The following is a 9,588-nucleotide window of genomic DNA, read 5'->3' on the forward strand; positions in this document are numbered from 1 at the left end:
TCATTCTATCCCAAAGTATTTAATTCAGTATATTTGGAAACAATATTGGCTCTATAGTCTCCCCCTGTTTTTTAAATTAATTAATTAATTATGTTAGTTATTTTTTAATCGAGGTAAAATACTCATAACATCAAATCTAACATCTTAACAATTTTGAGTCCAGTTCATTGACATTAAATGCATTCATGCTGTTGTGAAACCATCACCATCATTCATCTCCAGAACTCTTTTTATATTGTAAAGCTAAAACTCTACCCATTAAACCATAACTCCCGTCCCCTCTCTCCCCAGTCCCTGGTGACAACATTTCTGTCTCCTGCATTTATGTATCAATATTTGATTACTCTAAGTAGTCTAAGTAAAATTCATATGTTGAAGCCCTAACCCCAAGTGTGATTGCATTTGGAGATAGGGCATAAAAGGAGGTAAAGTTGATGTGAGGTCATTGTTGATGTGAAAAAAAAAAAATCAGAAAGTTGAGACAACCTGTCTCCTGAGAAACCTGTGTTCAAGTAAAGAAGCAACAGTTAGAACCAGATATGGAGCAATGGAATTGTCCCAAATTGAGAAAGGAGTACTTCAAGACTGTATATTTTCACCCTGCTTTTTTAATTTATATGCAGAGTACATCATGCTAAATGCCAGGCTTGCATGAAGCAGAAACTGGAATTAAGATTGCCGGGGGAAATATCAATAACCTCACATATGCAGATGATACCACCCTAATGGCAGAAAGCGAAGGGGAACTAAAGAACCTCTTTTTTATTATTATTATTATTTTTTTTTTCCAGTGGGTTTTGTCATACATTGATATGAATCAGCCATGGATTTACATGTATTCCCAATCCCGATCCCCCCTCCCACCTCCCTCTCCACCCGATTCCTCTGGGTCTTCCCAGTGCACCAGGCCCGAGCACTTGTCTCATGCATCCCACCTGGGCTGGTGATCTGTTTCACCATAGATAGTATACATGCTGTTCTTTTGAAATATCCCACCCTCACATTCTCCCACAAAGTTCAAAAGTCTGTTCTGTATTTCTGTGTCTCTTTTTCTGTTTTGCATATAGGGTTATCGTTATCACCTTTCTAAATTCCATATATATGTGTTAGTATGCTGTAATGTTCTTTATCTTTCTGGCTTACTTCACTCTGTATAATGGGCTCCAGCTTCATCCATCTCATTAGGACTGGTTCAAATGAATTCTTTTTAATGGCTGAGTAATATTCCATGGTGTATATGTACCACAGCTTCCTTATCCATTCATCTGCTGATGGGCATCTAGGTTGCTTCCATGTCCTGGCTATTATAAACAGTGCTGCGATGAACATTGGGGTGCACGTGTCTCTTTCAGATCTGGTTTCCTCAGTGTGTATGCCCAGAAGTGGGATTGCTGGGTCATATGGCAGTTCTATTTCCAGTTTTTTAAGAAATCTCCACACTGTTTTCCATAGCGGCTGTACTAGTTTGCATTCCCACCAACAGTGTAAGAGGGTTCCCTTTTCTCCACACCCTCTCCAGCATTTATTGCTTGTAGACTTTCGGATAGCAGCCATCCTGACTGGTGTGTAATGGTACCTCATTGTGGTTTTGATTTGCATTTCTCTAATAATGAGTAATGTTGAGCATCTTTTCATGTGTTTGTTAGCCATCTGTATGTCTTCTTTGGAGAAATGTCTGTTTAGTTCTTTGGCCCATTTTTTGATTGGGTCATTTATTTTTCTGGAATTGAGCTGCAGGAGTTGCTTGTATATTTTTGAGATTAATCCTTTGTCGTTTCTTCAAGGTGAAAAGACAGCCCTCAGATTGGGAGAAAATAATAGCAAATGAATAAACAGACAAAGGATTAATCTAAAGAACCTCTTGATGAAAGTGAAAGTGGAGTGTGAAAAAGCTGGCTTAAAACTCAATGTTAAAAAAGCTAAGATCATGGCATCCGGTCCCATCACTTCATGGCAAATAGATGGAGAAACAATGGAAACAGTGAAAGACTTTATTTTCTTGAGCTTCAAAATCACTGTAGATGGTGACTGCAGCCATAAAATAAAAATACACTTGCTCCTTGGATGGAAAGCTATGACCAACCTAGACAGCATATTAAAAAGCAGAGACATTACTGTGCTGACAAAGGTTCGTTTAGTCAAAGCTGTGATTTTTCCAGTAGACATGTATGGATGTGAGAGTTGGACCATAGAGAAAGCTGAGCATGGAATAATTGATGTTTTTGAACTGTGGTGTTGGAGAAGACTCTTGAGAGTCCCTTGGACTGCAAGGAAATCCGACCAGTCCATCCTAAAGGAAATCAGTCCTGAACATTCATTGTAAGGACGGATGCTGAAGCTGAAGCTCCATTACTTTGGCCACTTGATGCGAAGAACTGATTCATTTGAAAAGACCCTGATTCTGGGAAAGATTGAAGGCAGGAGGAGAAGGGGATGACAGAGGATGAGATGATTTGATGGCATCACTGACTCGATGCACATGAGTTTGAACAATCTCCAGGAGTTTGTGATGGACAGGGAGGCCTGGTGTGCTGCAGTCCATGGGATTGCAAAGTGTCAGACATATCTGAGTGAACTGAACTGAACAGGTTACATATATACTTTTAGAATAATATTAATATCTATTGCAACTTTAGTTTGTCAGTCATGCCACCAATAAAAAATCAATTTAAGAGTATCTCTAGAGTGTAAAATTAAAACCAACATGTGCTTTTATCTTAACTAACTGGATATTAGAGGTAACATCTTATTACAATTAGTGTTGATGATTACATAGTTGAAATACAAAGTTGTTCATGGCAGATGGCCCAGAAACTATGCTTTCCTTGTATGCTTAAAATGCATATCTACCAGTGCTTCAGTAATTTTTCTAGAGTTTCTAAATGAAATATGCATTCTGTGATAAAAAAAATCATGAATAATGTATATGTTCATTGTGAGATGAGTTTCAGCTGAGCATCTACTGAATGACTCATGCTTCATTTGCACTATTAACTAGCAATCACCCTTTAACTCCCTTTAGGCTTTCCAATTTCAAACATTCTAAGTGCCTAAACTTACTCAAAATCTCATAGCAATTATCAGAACAAAAGAAGTAGGCACTCCTACAAGAAAAAGAACTAGAACACAAAATTATTATATGTGCATTATACCTCCTTTTACCCTCTACTCTTGAAACACTGGCCCAGTTCTATTCAGTTCAGTTGGCCAGCTGTGCCTGACTCTTTGTGATCCCATGCACTGCAGCATTCCAGGCTTCCCTGTCCATCACCAACTCCCAGAGCTTGCTCAAACTCATGTCCATGGAGCCAGGGTTTGAACCATGGTCTCCTGCAATACAAGCAGATTCTTTATCATCTGAACAATGAGTCACTCTAAAACACCAGCTATATGTTAATAAAATTTTTATACAGCAGCTGTACTTGTAGATCCTACATATCTACATTTGAATTTTAACAATGCATTTTCTGTAAATAAAATGTCACTACTAAAATCACTGGTTGGTATACACTCTGGGAAATTTGATGACAGCTAAATAAAAATAAATAAATTGGAGTGAGAAAAATGTCCATATAAATATGGGAAATAGCTGCATTACCAGTCTCTCTCTTAAGTGGTATAAGATCAGATAGTGAGGGAAAACACTTATGACTTAACATTTTTAAAGAATGTCATTTTAGCAAATAGAAAGTATGCCCTTTAAAAAATAATAGTGACTATTTTTGCCTCTTAGATTTGTTGGATTTGTCCTGTTTTGAGCCACTGGTTTGTCCTACACTGTTAATGACACACTGAGGACCCCAGGTAACCAAGACAATATTAACTCAAGTAACATGACAGGAAATGTATCTAAACTTGGCCACAATCCCTGACCACCCTAGAAATGCTTTCGTCCAGAAATTATTTGGTGGAAAAGTGCTACTTCAAAGGGCTTCCTTGGTGGTTCAGTGGTAAAGAATCAACCTGCCAGTGCAGGAGACATGGGTTTGATCCCTGGGTCAGGAGGATCACCTGGAGAAGGAAATGACAACTCCCTCCAGTATTCTTGCCTGGAAAACCCCATGAACAGAGAAGCCTTGGTTGGCTACAGTCCACAGGGTTACAAAGTGTTGCACTTGAGTGAGCATGCACACATGGCATGGCTACTTCAAATGTTCAAGGATAATTGATCTTAAAAGAAACAATATACTTAACACTGTGAAAAGATGTAACTCAGTGACATTATGGTAAACTGGTCTGTATTTAGGATGTTGCACGAAATATTGGATGAAATGGCAAAGAATGCTAACAATTGTATAGTTCTGCTTCAGTGGCTTCTATTATATTTTCTGGGAAACAGCATCATTCTGAATGCTGTTGTTTCTCTATCAAGGACTAAGTCACAAGATGTACCAGCTCTGTGACCTTAGACAAATGATTAAACTGTACATAAATAGGTTTCCTGACATTAATTGGCAGTGTTAGATCCTTAATGTTCAAAACTGTTATGCAAATTAAATGTTAAAAGTATAGAGAATATAAGGTGTTTTCACTAAAATTAATCTGCTTTGCCTTTTATATTTCTTTCTTACAATGAGATTATTAAATGATGCCTTAAATTTGTAAGTAATATATCCCTTTCAAAGCACATTTACACCTATAACTTCAGCATATCCCCTCAAACTAAAACTGCAGAATTTGTAGACTTATAATAATCCTTGAGTTTCCTGTAAAGGAATTGCAGAAAAAATACAGTACATGAAAAATACAGAAGAAGTATACAGAAAAATTAGGTGATGTTCCCATGGTCACATGGTGACAGATTGGGCTTCCAAGGTTGTTGTTGCTGTTTTTCAGTCACTCAGTCATATCCGACTCTCTGTGACCCTCTGGACTGCAGCATCCCAGTCCCCCCTGCCCTTCACTATCTCCCAGAGTTTGCTCAAACTCATACCATCCAGTCTTCTCATCTTCTGTTGCCCCTTTCTCCTCCTGCCTTCAATCTTTCCCAGTATCAGGGTCTTTTCCAATGAGTCAGTTCTTCACATCAAGTGGCCAAAGTGTTGGAGCTTCAACATTAGTCTTTCCAATGGATATTCAGGGTTGATTTCCTTTAAGATTGACTGGTTCCATCTCCTTGCTGTCCAAGGGACTCTTGACAATCTTCTCCAGCAACACCATTCAAAAGCATCAGTTCTTCGGCACTCAGCTTTCTTCTTCTTCTTTTAAATTTATTTATTTTAATTGGAGGTTAATTACTTTACAATATTGTAGTGGGTTTTGCCATACATTGATATGAATCAGCCATGGGTGTACATGTGTTCCCCATCCTGACCCCCCCCACCCTCCTCCCTCCCCATTCCCTCCCTCAGGGTCATCCCAGTGCACCAGCCCTGAGCACCTTGTCTCATGCATCAAACCTAGGCTGGCAATATGTTTCACATATGATAATATACATGTTTCAATGCTATTCTCTCAAATCATCCCACCCTCGCCTTCTCCCACAGAGTCCAAGAGACTGCTCTGTACATCTGTGTCTCTTTTGCTCTCTTGCATATAGGGTCATCATTACCATCTTTCTAAATTTCGTATATATGTGTTAGTATACTGCATTGGTATTTTTCATTCTGACTTACTTCACTCTGTATAATAGGCTCCAGTTTCATCCACCTCATTAGAACTGTTTCAAATGTATTATTTTTAATGGCTGAGTAATATTCAATTGTGTATATGTACCACAGCTGCACTCAGCCTTCTTTATGGTCCAAATGTCACATCCATACATGACTATATGAAACTTTGTCAGCAAAGTGATATCTGTGGTTTTTAATATGCTATCTAGGTTTGTCATAGCTTTTCTTCCAAGGAGCAAGCACCTTTTACTCTCATGGCTGCAGTCACTATCCACAGTGATTTTGGAGTCAAGAAAATAAAGTTGGTCATTTTTTCCTCGTCTATTTGCCATAATCTTGGTTTTTTGAATATTGAGTATTCCGAGGTTGTGCAGTAGTAAAGAACCTGCCTGCCAATGCAGGAGACACAGAAGATGTGGGTTCAATCTCTGGCTCAGGAAGATCCCCTGGAGAAGGAAATGGCAACTCACTCCAGTGTTCTTGCCTGGAAAATTCCATGGACAAAGGAACCTGTAAATCTACAGTCCATGGTGTTGCAAAGATTTGGACATGACTGAGCACAAGCAGAGCAACATCTACAACATATGATTTAAACCTAATCAGTTTTATAACTCTAAGATGGCTGCTTCTTGTATCCTATTACACTGGTTTTCTAGAACATTTAAACACTGTTAAGAAAGAACATATGCCATCCAAATGTAAGATCTGAAATATGACAGAAACACTCACAACTATTGGGAAGAACTCTCAGAGGAAGGAAAAAGTTGAGCCCTTATTTTCCACAGCTTCTTTTTATAGCTTCCAGAAAATAGATGAAATCTGCTATCTGTTGATCAACATACTAGATGAATGACAATGATATTCTATTTCTTCCATATGGACTGAAAATCTTGTACTATGCTTTTCTTAAATTTTTAAATATCAATGACACATAATTTGGGTATAAATTGCTTGAGTGTGGACAAGATAATATTTTAAAATTTAGCTTGCTATTGTTTTTTTTAGCTTCCTAAAATTAATGTTTACTAAGTTTATGAGCTGAGTTTATTTTATATATATTTTTTTCTTTCTGTGAAAGCAAGATCAAAGTTGAAATAATTAGTAAACCATGATTTTGTTGTTGAGTTATTTTATGTGTCAGTTCTCTAATTCATTTTGGTAAATATTTATATTGAGCACTACCATGCTGGGAATTATGTTTATCCGACGGTGAGCAAGAAAAGGCCAAGTCATACTCACATGGATTTAGGATGAAGACTGAAGATAATGTGAAATCAGGTAAAACTGGTATACAGGGATGAAAACACATAGAGCTTTAAAGGCCAAGTTAAATATGCTCATCTTTATTTTAAAAGCAACAAGAATGTTCTTAAAGGGTTTTAGGTAAGGGAATAAGGCTTTCAAGTGAGAAACAGAGGGAGACAAAATCCACATTGTGAAATGATCTTTTCTGAGGTGAGGAAAATATTGCATGCATTTCAAATATTTACTTCACAGTAAATAAATAGTAGAGGGAATATAGCGTTTTTTTTTAAATTGTTAAAGTATCTCATACATGTAGAAAAGTATATTAAAATATATTAGGTCAATGAATTATCTTAGAATATTCACGTAACTCTCACATGGACAAAGAGGTAAGATATTATCAGCACCCCAAAATACCCCGCAGGCTCCTTCTCAACCAAAATCTCTTTCTTCTAGAAAAGCAGCCATATTCATTTATAACTTTTAAATAAACTGAGCATATTATGAATCATAAAACAAATCTGAATAAAGTTCAAAGTGATGAAATTATTCAGAACGGATTCTCTTGCCACAGTGGAATTAAACCTGAAATAAAGAGCACAATGAAAAAAGGATCCAAATAAATATTTAGAAATTAAATAATGTATCCCAAACCAATTCAAAGTCATCACAATGAAAAGTAGATTTTTTTTCTTTTTTATTTCAGAAGGAAAAGAACATACAGCACATCAAAACATGTGGAATACAGCAAATCTGTTCAGAGAAGATTGATATCAATAGCTTCATATATTAAAAAATGTAGCTTTTTAATATCAATAACTATTGAATTACAATTGAATTAAATTATAAAACAATTCATCTCAAGAATGAATAAATGGATATATTATTACTTAATAAAAAAGTATAAGGGAGAAAATAATAAATATATTAATGAAATGTACAATAAACACAACAGAAATAATTAAGGTCAAAAATGAACTACTTGGAAGTTCATGTTTATAGATATTGAACGAAACTGAGCAGGATCAAAATAAATAAATAGATTGATAGATATATAAGCAAATAAGTTGTCACAAACTTTAAATGCAAGGGATCAAAAAGTAGTATCACTGTATACTTTACAGATACTGTAAAGATTTTAAAAGAATATAATAAATAATTTAACAAAAGTACATGTAAACCTTTACATAAGATTTATGAATTCCTAGAAGGACACGAGATGAATATGAAAAAAAAAAATGAATACTACCATGCTACTGAATAAGTGATTTAAAAATTTAAACTATTAAATTAAATTGACAACTAAAATCCTTCCCTTAAAGAAGCCTCTATTGCCAAACATACGAAAATTCTTCCCTACTTTTAATTCAAAAATTGCAACAATTTTATAAAACTTTGTCTAGAATGACAAAAAAGGAAGGAAAGGGAGAGAGAAAGGGAGAATATAAAAGAGAAAGATTGTAAAAGAGACAGAACTCATTTTATGGGGCCAGGATTACCCTATGAAGAACAAATAATAAGATAGGAAACTTAGGAGACTAATCACTTTTATAAACATAAATGCAAAAATTCTAAAGAAAATAAATCTAGTGATTCTTTTTAAAAATTAATATATTATGAGCAAGTTGGACTTATTTCACCATGCAAAGTAGATTTAACATTTAAATAAAAGTCAGTGTGTTTCATCACATTAATATTGAGTTGGCCAAAACGTTTGTTTGGGCTTTTGCATATGATGTTATTGGAAAACCCAACTGAACTTTTTGGTCAATCCAATAGTATAAGGTACAAAACCATCTTCACAAATGCAATGCAGAATAAAGATTTGTACAGATTTTAAGATCATCCACGGTAAAGAACAAAACCTTTGTAAAAGAGGAATATAAGGACTTTCTTTAATCTAACAAAGTACCTACAAAAAATAGTTCAGATTAAGATATCAAATACTACTAAAAGTTGTATACCTAAAAATAACAGCATCCACCATTGGTATTTATTGGTGTTCCTGTTTCCCAGAGTCAACTATATTCATCAACTGTAGTTATTTTCCTTGGTGTTTGCTTCCATATATCTAAATATCTTTATACCACTATTTCTTGGTTTATCATTTATTGACTTCTCATTTTTTTAGATGAAGGTATTATTCTCAAGTGTGTCTTACATGCCTTCATCCTTCCAATATTGTGATATCACACTTAAAATAAAAGTCAATATTTAGTGTTTATTTACTGAGCCAACTGTTTCCTAGTGAAGTTCTTTTTCTTGAACAAGATTTCACATTCCTTATGATTAAAATTTCCCCTGGAATTTTTTGCTTATCTTTATTTTCCACATGAACATTCTGACATGATTAACTAACTCTTTTAGACATCGATCATGATTATGTTCCAAATAGTATTTCAATTGAAATTTATTTCATGGAAATAACATTCATTCAGTTCTTCATCTTTTCAACTTGTGTGTGTGTGTGTGTGTGTGTGTGTGTGTGTGTGTGTGTGAGCTTGTTACACAGCTTTTATTATGGTATTATACTTTCCCTCTGAGGAATATTTCCCTGCTTTCTTTCTGAATGTTGTGCCTTCTTTCTCCAAGAGCATCTCTCCTTTCTTTCTCTATCAGCTTCTTAAGGAAGAATCCATGGGAGGTAAGTTTCATGTTTGAAACTATCTTTACTCTTGCTTCACATTTAATTGATGGTTTACTTGGTTATACAATTCTACATTAAAAACAT

The sequence above is a fragment of the Dama dama genome, chromosome X (genome assembly GCF_033118175.1).
Source record: "Dama dama isolate Ldn47 chromosome X, ASM3311817v1, whole genome shotgun sequence".
In the NCBI taxonomy this organism is placed as follows: domain Eukaryota; kingdom Metazoa; phylum Chordata; class Mammalia; order Artiodactyla; family Cervidae; genus Dama; species Dama dama.